This window comes from Balaenoptera physalus, assembly GCF_965194825.1.
Source record: "Balaenoptera physalus genome assembly, chromosome: 2".
Lineage (NCBI taxonomy): Eukaryota > Metazoa > Chordata > Mammalia > Artiodactyla > Balaenopteridae > Balaenoptera > Balaenoptera physalus.
The window spans coordinates 67,646,046-67,657,840 of record NC_138883.1 but is presented as its reverse complement, the minus strand read 5'-3'; positions in this window follow the sequence as shown (position 1 = coordinate 67,657,840).

Here is an 11,795-nt window from a genome sequence, read left to right as displayed (position 1 = left end):
ACCCCTAGGCATATATCCAGAGAAAACTCTAATTTGAAAACATACATGCACCCCCAGTGTTCATGGCAGCACTATTAACAATAGCCAAGACATGGAAGCAAACTAAATGTCCATCAAAAGACAAATGGATAAAGAAAATGTGGTACATATATACAGTGGAATATTAGTCAGCCATAAAAAAGAACAAAATAATCCCATTTGCAGCAACATGAAATGGACCTAGAGATTATCATACTAAGTGAAGTAAGTCAGACAGACAAAGACAAATGTGATATCACTTACATGCGGAATCTAATTTTTAAAATGAAACAAATGAACTTATTTACAAAACAGAAACAGACTCATAGATCTTGAAATCAAACTTATGGTTACCAAAGGGGAAACATGGGGGGAAATGATAAATTAGGAGTTTGTGATTAACATATACACACTACCATATATAAAAAAGATAACAAATAAGGACCTACTGTATAGCACAGAGAACTCTACTCAATATTCTATAATAACCTATATGGGAAAAGAATCAGAAAAAGAATGGATATATATAGATAGCTGATTCACTTTGTTGTACACCTGAAACTAACACAACATTGTAAATCAACTATACTCCAATAAAAATGTTAAAAGTTAAAAATTAAAAAAAAAAAAGAAAGCCATGAAAATACCAAGTATGATGAGGAGCCAGCAGGAGTGGCAGTATTTCAAAGAAAAACTGATTGCATGTAGATGTGTGTGCATGTGACCATTATGTGTGTGCGTATATATATATATATATATATATATATATATATATATATAAAAAATGTGTGTATGTGTATTCTTGATATATATATATACATACACACACAAACCAGATATCATGATGGCATGATGGTTAATTTTGTGCCAACCACGGGGTGTCCAGATTAAACATTATTTCTGGGTATGTCTCTGAGGGTGTTTCTTGATGAGATTAGCATTTGAATCTGTGGGATCAGTAAAGTAGATTGCCCTCCCCAGTGTGGGTGGGCAGTGGTGTTGATTCTGTTTCCTGTTCCCTGTTTCCCTGGATAACAATAATATAGGTAGATGATGGATGGATGGATGGATAGATACATAGACAAACAAACAGACAGAAAGAAAGATATAAACAGAGAGCAATACTTACAAAGCAGGCCTGAGGCATCAATAAAAATAATGATTGTAACAACCACTGACTAAGCATCTCGCATGTGCTGGGAACTGGCCAAGCATTTTACATATGCGCCCTGGGGTTGCAGGTGGGCAGGAGAGGATTTAAAGTCGCTGGCTGTGAAGTTAAAGCATCACCATTGAAGAGTTCTTCTGCGTGCACAACACAGCCAAAGACTCTTTGCCGGTATGGAGCACCTCACTGGTTTTCCCTGAGCCACATAAGAGAAAAATGAATCCCTGTCCATTGTTTGAATTCTGACATGGGTAATGAAGAAGGGTGAGAGCCAAGAGAAGTAACTTGAGGAAGGAAATCACCATTAAATGAGGAAGAAATATAGGGAAAACAGCCCTCTGGGGACTATCTGGGGGTCCTGGAAAGGAAGGATCCTGGGGTAAAAACAAACTATGCCACTAAAGCCCAACCCATGCTGTTGGAAGTGCCCCATTCCAAGGAGGTGAGGTGGGTGATAAAAGTTGCTACCACTATGGGTCCTGCCATCTCTCAACTAGAACTGGACAAAAAGGGGGAAAGGTATTTTCCTTCTGGTTGGAGAGAAAGAGTTCAGTGGGAAGATGGTGAGGTGGCTGGAAGACCCTAAAAAACTATCATGTCAAAAGAATTACAGATTCACAGGAAGTAGCCTAGACACAGTGGATGACCACCTCAGGCCCACTGGGGACTCCCAAATGGCACAAGAATAGGCAGACAAGGGTCTGCCCAGGTGACATTAGAGGCATTGAGCAGCAGACCATATGTTTTACACTATGCTGGGGAGCCTGTAACATTCAAAATACATACTTTCTCTCCTCTGGCCTTACTACAACTCCATGAGACAGGTACTCATATAACCACTTTACAAGTGAGAAAAACTGAGGAATGGAGAAGTTTTCTAGCATCACAGGTATAGAAAGGTAAGTCACAGTGCTGAGATTAGAAGCCAAGACTATGATTCCAAAGACTCAGCCCTTCACCTCACTTTGCTGCCCATCCTCTTAGCAGCATTCAGATTATCTGGATGAAGGCCCAGACATGTGTAGGGAGACAAGTGATATATTAGTGTGAATTCTGTGTTATCATAGCTTATTTATGAATAGCAGGGTCTGACATCCTGGCCGTCCCTGACCACCTGTATGTGATCTACTTCACCCTATCCTGGGCATGAGATGGCTAGATGCCTTCCAGTCACAGTGAAGTGGCTCCAGCAAGAACCTTGAGCACCTAACTCTTGTTTGGCTCTTTCTGAGGGAGACCACGATATTTACAGGCCCTGCTACCCTACACGCGTTCTACAGCACATGACCTACCACCCTGGCCATCGGTGATTAGACTGGAGTGGCCTCAACCTATAAGCTGGCGTGGAGCAATCTCAGCCCGAGAAGGGAATCCCGTACTGGATGGTGGCTGAATCAAACGATCTTCTCTCTTAAGAGGTTTGCAGAAGAAGAAGCAGTTGGTAGCAGGCGCAAAAGAAGAAAGACATTCAGAGGCAGTCAGAACAAAGAGCGCTAGAGTGACTGAACCCGGGTGACGGCGGGCAGCTAGCTAATCTCGTGAAGTCCTGATGCTGAAGGGAAAAGAAAAGACTCTGCCACTAGAGTCACGGGCATCCTGATTGACCTTCTGGTGACTGAATATTTTCCAGACTCAAGAGGCCCAGCTGCAGGATGGTTCCTGGGTGTCCGTGGGCCTGGCAATGTGACTACAACCTAGGTCTGTGTGAATCCTTGGGGTGAAGCCATCCAGTCTTTGAGTTAGTCTGAGTGAGTCTCCAATCATGCAGCTAGCAACCATCAAAAGAATTATACTGTTAAACCAACAATCAACCAGTGTCACTTAATATTTCAATAAAAATATTTTGGGAATGGTCACTTCTTCCAATATAACCTCAAGACCCAGCAGTGGCAAAGCCAGACACAGACAATAGCTGCAGACAGCATGATTTATGGGGAGCGCACCTGGCTTTGCTTTTCCATGCTGTTATCGCCTTGTTAGTATTCCTGGTCCTCTTCCTAAATTAGCCCCCATATCTCCATCAACTTATCCACACTCATGACCTTGTTCTCCATCTGACAATGAGATTCTGACACTCCTGGGAGTTGGGTAGCAAAAAAACACTGAAAAAAAAAAACCTATTACATTAGCTGGAGTCTTCTACTGCCATCTCCTTCTTAAGAACTTTGCCCTGTCTTTGTTGGTTTTTGTCTACTTCCTTGGGCCAATCAACAACCAAAGGCAACAGTGTTCTGGCCTCCTTTCAGGCACTGCAGAACACGACATGCTAGTCAAGGTTTACCACTAATGTGTTTATTTTCTTCTGAATTTTAACAAACATGACTGCTGTCATACCTTCAAGGCACACAGCTGGCCTCAACCAAGAATCACATTGTGCTTTTCTCATGCCTGGGACTTTGGATAGCTATGGGGCTAGGAAAATCTCAGTGAACCCCTTGGCCTGGACTCTGATTTATTGCTGTTATTAGGAAGGCCCAAAAATATTTAAGACTTTATTTTGAAGAAAATAATGTTTCTTCAGGTGTGAGAGATTGTTAATGTACTATTTCTAAGTCTCTTTCCACCATACCAGATCTTGACAATGCCTGTTATAGAATCTAAGCGGTAAAAGTTTGCAGTATACTAACTTTACCTACTCATTACACTGTAAGTTGTTACTACACTGTGAGTCTCTTTCGTATAGAGACAAAGTTTAATTCATCTCAGTCTCCCAGTCTCCCCCACCCCAGCATGATGCCTGATACATGAAATGATGGAATGATGGAGGGAGAGAGAAAGGGAAGAAGAGGGAGAGCTGAATGAATGAATGAATTTCAGGACCATACAACAAAACTGTAAATTTCATACTATACAATCTCCTGAACACATCCATCACCAGGTAAAAAGGTGATAAAGCACAAACTGCCTGTCTTAGTCCTGACTTTTCCTGACCCCCACAGTCTTCTTTCAGGTCAAATTAACCTTTGAAATATGCAAGTTTTGTGATGTGAAAAAATAGACTAAATCATCAAAGTCCTCAGCCTCTAAGAAGGACCAGAACTGCCCTGTTTATGTCTATAACAATGGGGCTATTCTCTTCATGTTTTTAAGGAAATGTTTGGAAATTTCACTGAGCTGTGTAGCCTTACTGGATGTCCTCCTAAATGCCCTCCACTAAGAGTTATTCTAGAACAGGGATATGCTAGCTATAATAAGCACATGAATTACTTTTAAGCTAAAATTTAAATGTTAAATTATGTAGCTGAAACTTCAAAAAAAGAGTGACTCTTACTAGCCAAACAAGCTATTTTAAGAATTGGCAACATCTTTATCTAGTTTTTCCAATGTGGTTGGAAATTTGTACATACTGCACTTTCAACTATTTCACTGAAGTTCAAAATCAACATTATTAACATGTAAAATAAAAGCTAATTTTTGAGAAGACTTCCACAGAAGTCAGATGTCTCTGAACTGGGTTTCCAGCAGCATTGACCTTGGTGAGATGAACAGTGAGAACGGTATCCCTGACAGCTCATATAGCAGGATGACATTATGTAGGTAAAGTCATCTCTAAGTTGGCAGAAGGTCAATACAATTTACACTGCGAAGGATACCAATTCCTCACAAGTGAAGTTTCACCCTCATAGAGTTGATATTCTAGAGAGGGAACACAGAAAATAAACAACAAATTGGATAAATTACCTATTATGTTAAAAGATTATAAATTCTACTGGAAAAAGAAAAAGTGTTGCAAAGTCGGGGGTGGGAAATGTGTTGGAGAGAGTAGTATTAAGTAGTCCAGGGCTGGCTTTCTTAAAAAGGTCGGAGTTAACCAAAGACTTGAAGGAGATGAAGCTTTGAAGAAATGCTGTGAGATTTTTTCATAAAAGGAGTCTCACCACCATGACCCAGACATCCAGGATAAGCTGGCCCTCAGGATTCCAATAGAGACGCTGGGGGTGAAGACAAGAAGACAGGCGAACAATCCCAGCATTCCTCTGCTCTTCCTCAGGGTAAGATGCTGGCCCTGGTTCCCAGTCATGCACATCCGAGTTGTTAATGAGCTGGGACACAAGCAGGTGTTCTAATGACAAAGACCCTTCCCTTCCTACTGCTCCCGGCTGCCTCTGTAGTAATTATGGGCCCCTAGCATCATCTTCCATGGATAATTGTCAGAGAAGCTTTATCCTAGGTCCATTCTTATTAAATAAATTTGTATATCCATCCTTGAGATACAGTCATGGCAATGAAGATTGATATCCGGTCATATTTACATATTCACGAAATTGAATTTTGATCTGAGAATTTTACCACTGAGCAGACTTAAACCATACCCACAATTGATAATGCTTATTAGACTGAGTGATCACCCAACTCTCTGTCTTGTCAGTTGGGCTGCTATATAACAAATTACCACAGACTGGGTGGCTTAAGTAACAAACACTGATTTCTCACAGTTCTGGAGGCTGGGAAGCCCAAGATCAAAGTGCCGGCTGATCCAATGTCCGACAAGGGGCTGCTTCCTAATTTGCCAACGGCCGTTTTCTCATTGTACCCTCACACAGTGAAGAGCAGAGGGAGGAAGCAAGCTCTCTCAAGTCTCTTCTTCAAAGGACGCTGATGCCATCCGTGAAGGCTCCACCCTCGTGACCTAATTATCTCCCTAAGGCCCCACCTTTGAACACCATTGCATAGGGGATTAGGATTTCAACATATGAATTCTGAGGAAACACAAACATTCAGTTCATGGCACTATACAAAATCATTTTTAACAATGTTGTAAACTTAGATTAACAGTAAGTCTATAAATGTCTATACACTTTGGATTTCATTATAGTCCACAGCATTCAGATGTTTACCCATTCAAATTTAAAAAACCCTCTATAAAGTTCTCCTTTCTCTTTGGGTCTTCATCAGGGCTTCCAGGGATCTGGTTAACCTTGGCCCAAACCCCAGTGCCTTAGGCTAAAATAGCCAAAAGCCTTCCACTTCTTTCTAGGTGTTCTTGTAGTTTACTTCCTCTCACTGTTTCCACATTCCCTCGTCTGCCCTGGCTGCCCTCTCCAACGCATGTGTGTTCAGAGCCTAGTCCCTACATTGTGTGTGTGTGTGTGTGTGTGTGTGTGTGTTAAAATACAAAACAAAATTTACCATTTTAAAGTGTTCAATTGCGTGATATTAAGTACATTCTCAATGTTGTACAACTTTCACCACTATCTAGTTCCAGAACTTTCTCATCACTCCAAACAGAAACCCCATAACCATTAAGCAGTCAATCCATATTACATACTAGCAACCAGTAGTAATCTGCTTTCTATCCCTATGAATTTGCCTAGTCTGGTTATTTCATATAAATGGTATGATACAACATATGGCATTTTGTGTCTGGCTTCTTGCACTTAGCATAGTGTTTTCATGGTTTATCCATGTTGTAGCCTGTAACAGTACTTCATTCCTTTCAATGGCTAAATAATATTCCATTGTATGGATGTACCACATTTTATTTGTCCATTCATCCATTGATGGACATTTGGGTTACTTCCAACATTCATGTAAAAGTTTTTTAGTTGAACACCTGTTTTCAATTCTTTCCTACATTAATTTTGTTTCTTTTTTAAAGCCTCTCATTCCAAGCATGATATGAAGCTGGTAACTTTACTGATGACATGGGACATCATGAGGAGGAGTCATGAGGTGTCACATTACAAACAAGCTGCTTCCCACCATCTCTCTGGCTCCAGATCCTTGGTCTCCTGCAGGGGCCATGGACAAATCTCCCATCTTTTCACTCAGATTTGTTCTCTTCTCAGTGAGGTTCCATGAGGTCTCATTTTTTTTTAACCCAAGAAAGTTTGTCAAGGAAGTTCTTCTAAACAAAACATCCCTCTTGCTGAAAGGAATTCTGCTGAATACAATTTCTTTCTCTTGTTACATAAAGACCTTTGCAGAACTGGCATAGGGCAATAAACTGATAAACCCAAGAAGGCAGAAATCACACAACCTTCATGGATTTCCTATGCTGAGGGAAAGGATTTCTGCACTAATTTCTGCCCCTCAGGCAGAAATTAGTTTGGCTCTTTCTGAGGGAGACCATGATATTTACAGGCCCTGCTACCCTAGGATAGAAAGTCCAGAGATTACACCCAAGCACCTATGGTCAGCTAATCTATGACAAAGAACTAATGGTTAATTGTGCACTAATAGTCAATAGTGCACTTAGTGCACTATTAGTTAATTGTGCACTAATAGTCAATAAAATTGGGACTTAAATCAAGAAAAGCATCTTTGGGGAATCTGACATAACAGTATAAAGCTCCCAAACAAAGCAGTGGGATGGTCTAGCTGTTTGATTTGGGCCTAGGTCCCTGACGCATTTCACAGTTAGCCTCCGTCCTCTCCTTGTCTTTCTTTACAGAATACCAAGAGATAGGACAAGATCACCAGAAAATCTAGGATCTAGCTAGAATTAAAATGGAAAAGTTACTCAGCTTGACACTGCTACTGGGATGGAAATGGTCCAACAATTGTACATTCAACTACAGACAATCTGAACAGTGGCTATAGTAGCAAGAAACAGAAGAGAGCAACTTTCTTATTGAGTTTAATGTAACAAACTTGCTGATGCTATTATATGCCAGACACTGTATGAAGCACTAGGAATACACTAATGAATCAGATTTGGCCCATCCCTCAAAGGATTCCCATTTAGTAGACAAAGAAAGACATCCAAACAAACAATTATAAGGTTATGTGATACTAGACTGAACAAAAGTTAATGGAGAAGGTAGAGAAGTAGAGGGAAGATGGAAGAACAAACACATGACAGCACATGAGAGGACTGTTAATCACTGAGTCCACCTCTTCCATTTCCTTTGTTGTAGCCCTATTTCAACCCCTCATGACTTTCATCTGACCTTCTGAATTTATTTGCTAACTGGCCTTGTAGCCTCTTAGGCTCTCCTCCCTACAGACTAATCTCCACTCTGTCACCAGGCTTACTCATATAAAATTCAAGTCTGATAATAATGATCACTCACTAAGCACTTTTAGGGGTCAGGAGTTGTGTTAAGCATTTTACATATATTATTTTCTTCCATCCTTATCTAACAAATGAGGAAGCTGAATGACAGTTTGCTCAAGATCACCTTGCAAGTAAAGTTAGTGATAAGGTAAGTGGTAGAGATGGCATTCAAAATCAGTTGTGTCTGAACCCTTTTTCGTTTGACCTTAACTACTACCATACATTGTCTCTTCTATCAGCCAAAATCCTTTGTTGCATAAAACTGATTTAAATAGAAAAGGGGTTTATTAAAAGAATATTAAGTGTAGTTCTGCTTCCACTTAAGATGTAGAAAATCACAAGACACCCTAACAATATAGAAAACTGAATAATGTAGTGTAAAAATTTTTACTTTTGGTGAACCTATCAGATCAAAAGTGCCTGCTAAAAGCTACAGGTAGAAGACATAGACTGAGAAAAGCTCTCCAGCGTTCTGAGCCACTGACAAAGCATAAGGTAACAGCAGCCCATCACCAGAGGAATTTGAAGTCTGTGGTACACTGAATGTAACCATAGAAACAACAAAATTCAAGCCCATCTAAACTACTGACAAGACTGACTCAACCCTCCACAGCAATGGCCTGGCAGAATAAAAATTATACCTGATTCTGATTTACCTCACTCTCTGCTGTTCTATATACAGTGCCCAGCATCCAGGGATAATTACAAGTATTACCAAAAGCAAGAAAATATAAGCCATTTTCAAGACACATAACAATAAACAGAACCAGACTCATAAGCCAGATACAGTATACCAGATATGGAAACTACTGGAAAGGAATTTTAAAGTCGCTATAAGTAATGTGTTAAAAGATCCAGTGGAACAGGTAAACAATATACATAACAGATGTAGAATTTCAGCCAATAGATGGAAATTAATTTTTAAAAAAGTCAAATGGAAATTCTGGGAAAAAAAACCCTTTAATGGGTATATCAGTAGACTACACACAACAGAGAAAAGAATTAGTGAACTTGAAAATAGGTAAATAGGAATTATGCAACCTGAAGCATGAGAAGAAAAAAGAGTAAGGGGAAAAAGAGCATCTAAGATATTGTGGAATAATATCAAATAAGAGTAATTGAAGATGCAAAAATAGAAGACATAAAGAATGGGGCAGAAAGAATATTTGAAGAGATTATGGCCATTTTCTAAAATTAACAAGCCACAGAACCAAGGAGCTCAGAGAACTCCAAACAGAATTTAAAACACACACACACTCAAGCATACACGCACATACCTAAACACATCAGAATCAAACTGCTAGAAAGCAACGTTAAAGAGAAAAGCTAGATAGCATCCAGAAAAATAAGAAACATTACATAATAAGAAAGAGAGGGCTTCCCTGGTGGTGCAGTGGTTGAGAATCTGCCTGCTAATGCAGGGGACACGGGTTCGAGCCCTGGTCTGGGAGGATCCCACATGCCGCGGAGCAACTAGGCCCGTGAGCCACAATTACTGAGCCTGCGCGTCTGGAGCTTGTGCTCCGCAACAAGAGAGGCCGCGATAGTGAGAGGCCTGGGCACCGCGATGAAGAGTGGCCCCCGCTCGCCGCAACTAGAGAAAGCCCTCGCACAGAAACGAAGACCCAACACAGCCATAAATAAGTAATAAAAAAAAAAAAAAAAAGAAAGATAAGATATACAGCAAGCTCTTGTCAGAAAATATGAAAGCCAGAAGACAACAGAAGTGACAATGTGTTTTTGTACTAAAAAACAAAAACAAAAAAAGCCAACTGAGAATTTTGCACCCAGCAATAATCTTTCAAAAGTAATAATTAAATAAAGACCTTTCCAGACAAATAAAGACAGAGAATTCATTGCTAGCACTGATGTACTACAATAATGTTCTCTAGGCAGAAAGATTGAAATTAGATGAAAATTTGGATTTATACAAAGAACTGAAGAGTCCTGAAGATGGTAAAAAATAGATGTAAAATTTTTAAAGTTTCTTCCTTAGTTTTAAACTTTTAAAAAGATTATTGACTGTCTAAAGTATAAATAGTAACTATATATTTGGGGGTTAATAACATATACAGAAGCAACAGGTGAAACAGTAGCACAAAAGATGGAAGAAAAGAAATGAAAGTATATAGTTATAAGATATTATTTGAAGGTTAAGTGTGAAAAGTTAAAGATGTATATTGTGATCCCAAGAGTAAGCTTTTAAAAAATACAGGTAACTAATGAGCCAATAGTAGAGACAAATAGAATTATTTTTAAAAACCCAATAACTTTGAAAGAACACAGGAAAAGAATAAAAACAAAGAAAAGATGGGACAAGTGGAAAATCACTAGCAAGATGGTAGATGTAAATCCAACCACATAAATGATTACATAAAATGCACATGGTCTAACATAATTAAGAGGTAGAGATTGTAAGATTGAAAGAAAAAAGCCATTGAAAAGGATGTCACTTTAAATATAAAGACATAGATACATTAAAAGTAAAATAATGGGAAAAGATATACTATAATATGCAAGCACTACTAAAAAGGGAGCTAGAGTAACTATATTAATGTCCAACAAAGTAGACTTTACAGAAAAGAATATTTCCAGAGGTAAAGAGAAATATTACCTATAGATAATGGGGTCAATTAATCAAGAAGACATAGTAGTCTCAAATGTCTTTGTAGCTAATAACAGAGCCTTCAAAATATATGAGGGACAATTGATATAACTAAAAGGAAAAATAGACAAATTCTCAACTATATTTAAAGACTTCAACACACTCTTCTCTTAGTATTCGATAGAAGAAGCTGCCAAATAAACATTTTTCAAGTGAGGAGCATTCATCAGGATGGACCATATTTTGGGCCATAAAACAACTTTCAACAAATATAAAAGCACTGAATCACACAAAGTATGTCCTCTGAACATGTTGGAATTAGATGAGAAATCAATAATAGAAAGATTCCTGAAGATTTAGAAACTAAACAACCCACTCTTAGATAACCCTTGAACCAAAGAAGAAATCATAAGAAATTAGTAAATATTTTGATGGAATAAAAATGAAAATACAGTGTATCAAAATTTGTTGAATGCAGCTAAAACAGTACCTGGAGGGAAATTTATAGCATTAAATGCTTATATTAGAAAAAAAAAAAAGAAAAGCCTTAAATCAATAATCTAAGTTTCTATATTAAAAAACTAAGAAGAGTAGGTTATCAAAATAAGCTGAAGGAGCAAATGATAAAGAGCAGAAACCAAAGAAATAAAAAAGTGAAAATTAATACAGGAAACTCATAAAACTAAAAGCTAGTTCTTTGAAAAGTTCAATAAAATGTATAAACCTTTAGCCAGACTAATCAAGAAAAAAGAAGAAAGATACAAATTATCAATATTAGGAATTAAAGAAGAAACATCACTAGAGAGTTTACAGATATTGAAAGGATAATAAGGAAAAATTTGAATCAATTAAGGCAAATAAATTTGATAACAGATAAAATGGGTGACATAATTTATTTGAAAGTTCACTTTTTAAAAAGATAACATGAATAACCCTATATTTATTAAGCCTAGGGCTCTAGGATTGGAGCCCTAGTTTTAAAACTTCCCTCAAAGAAAATTTCA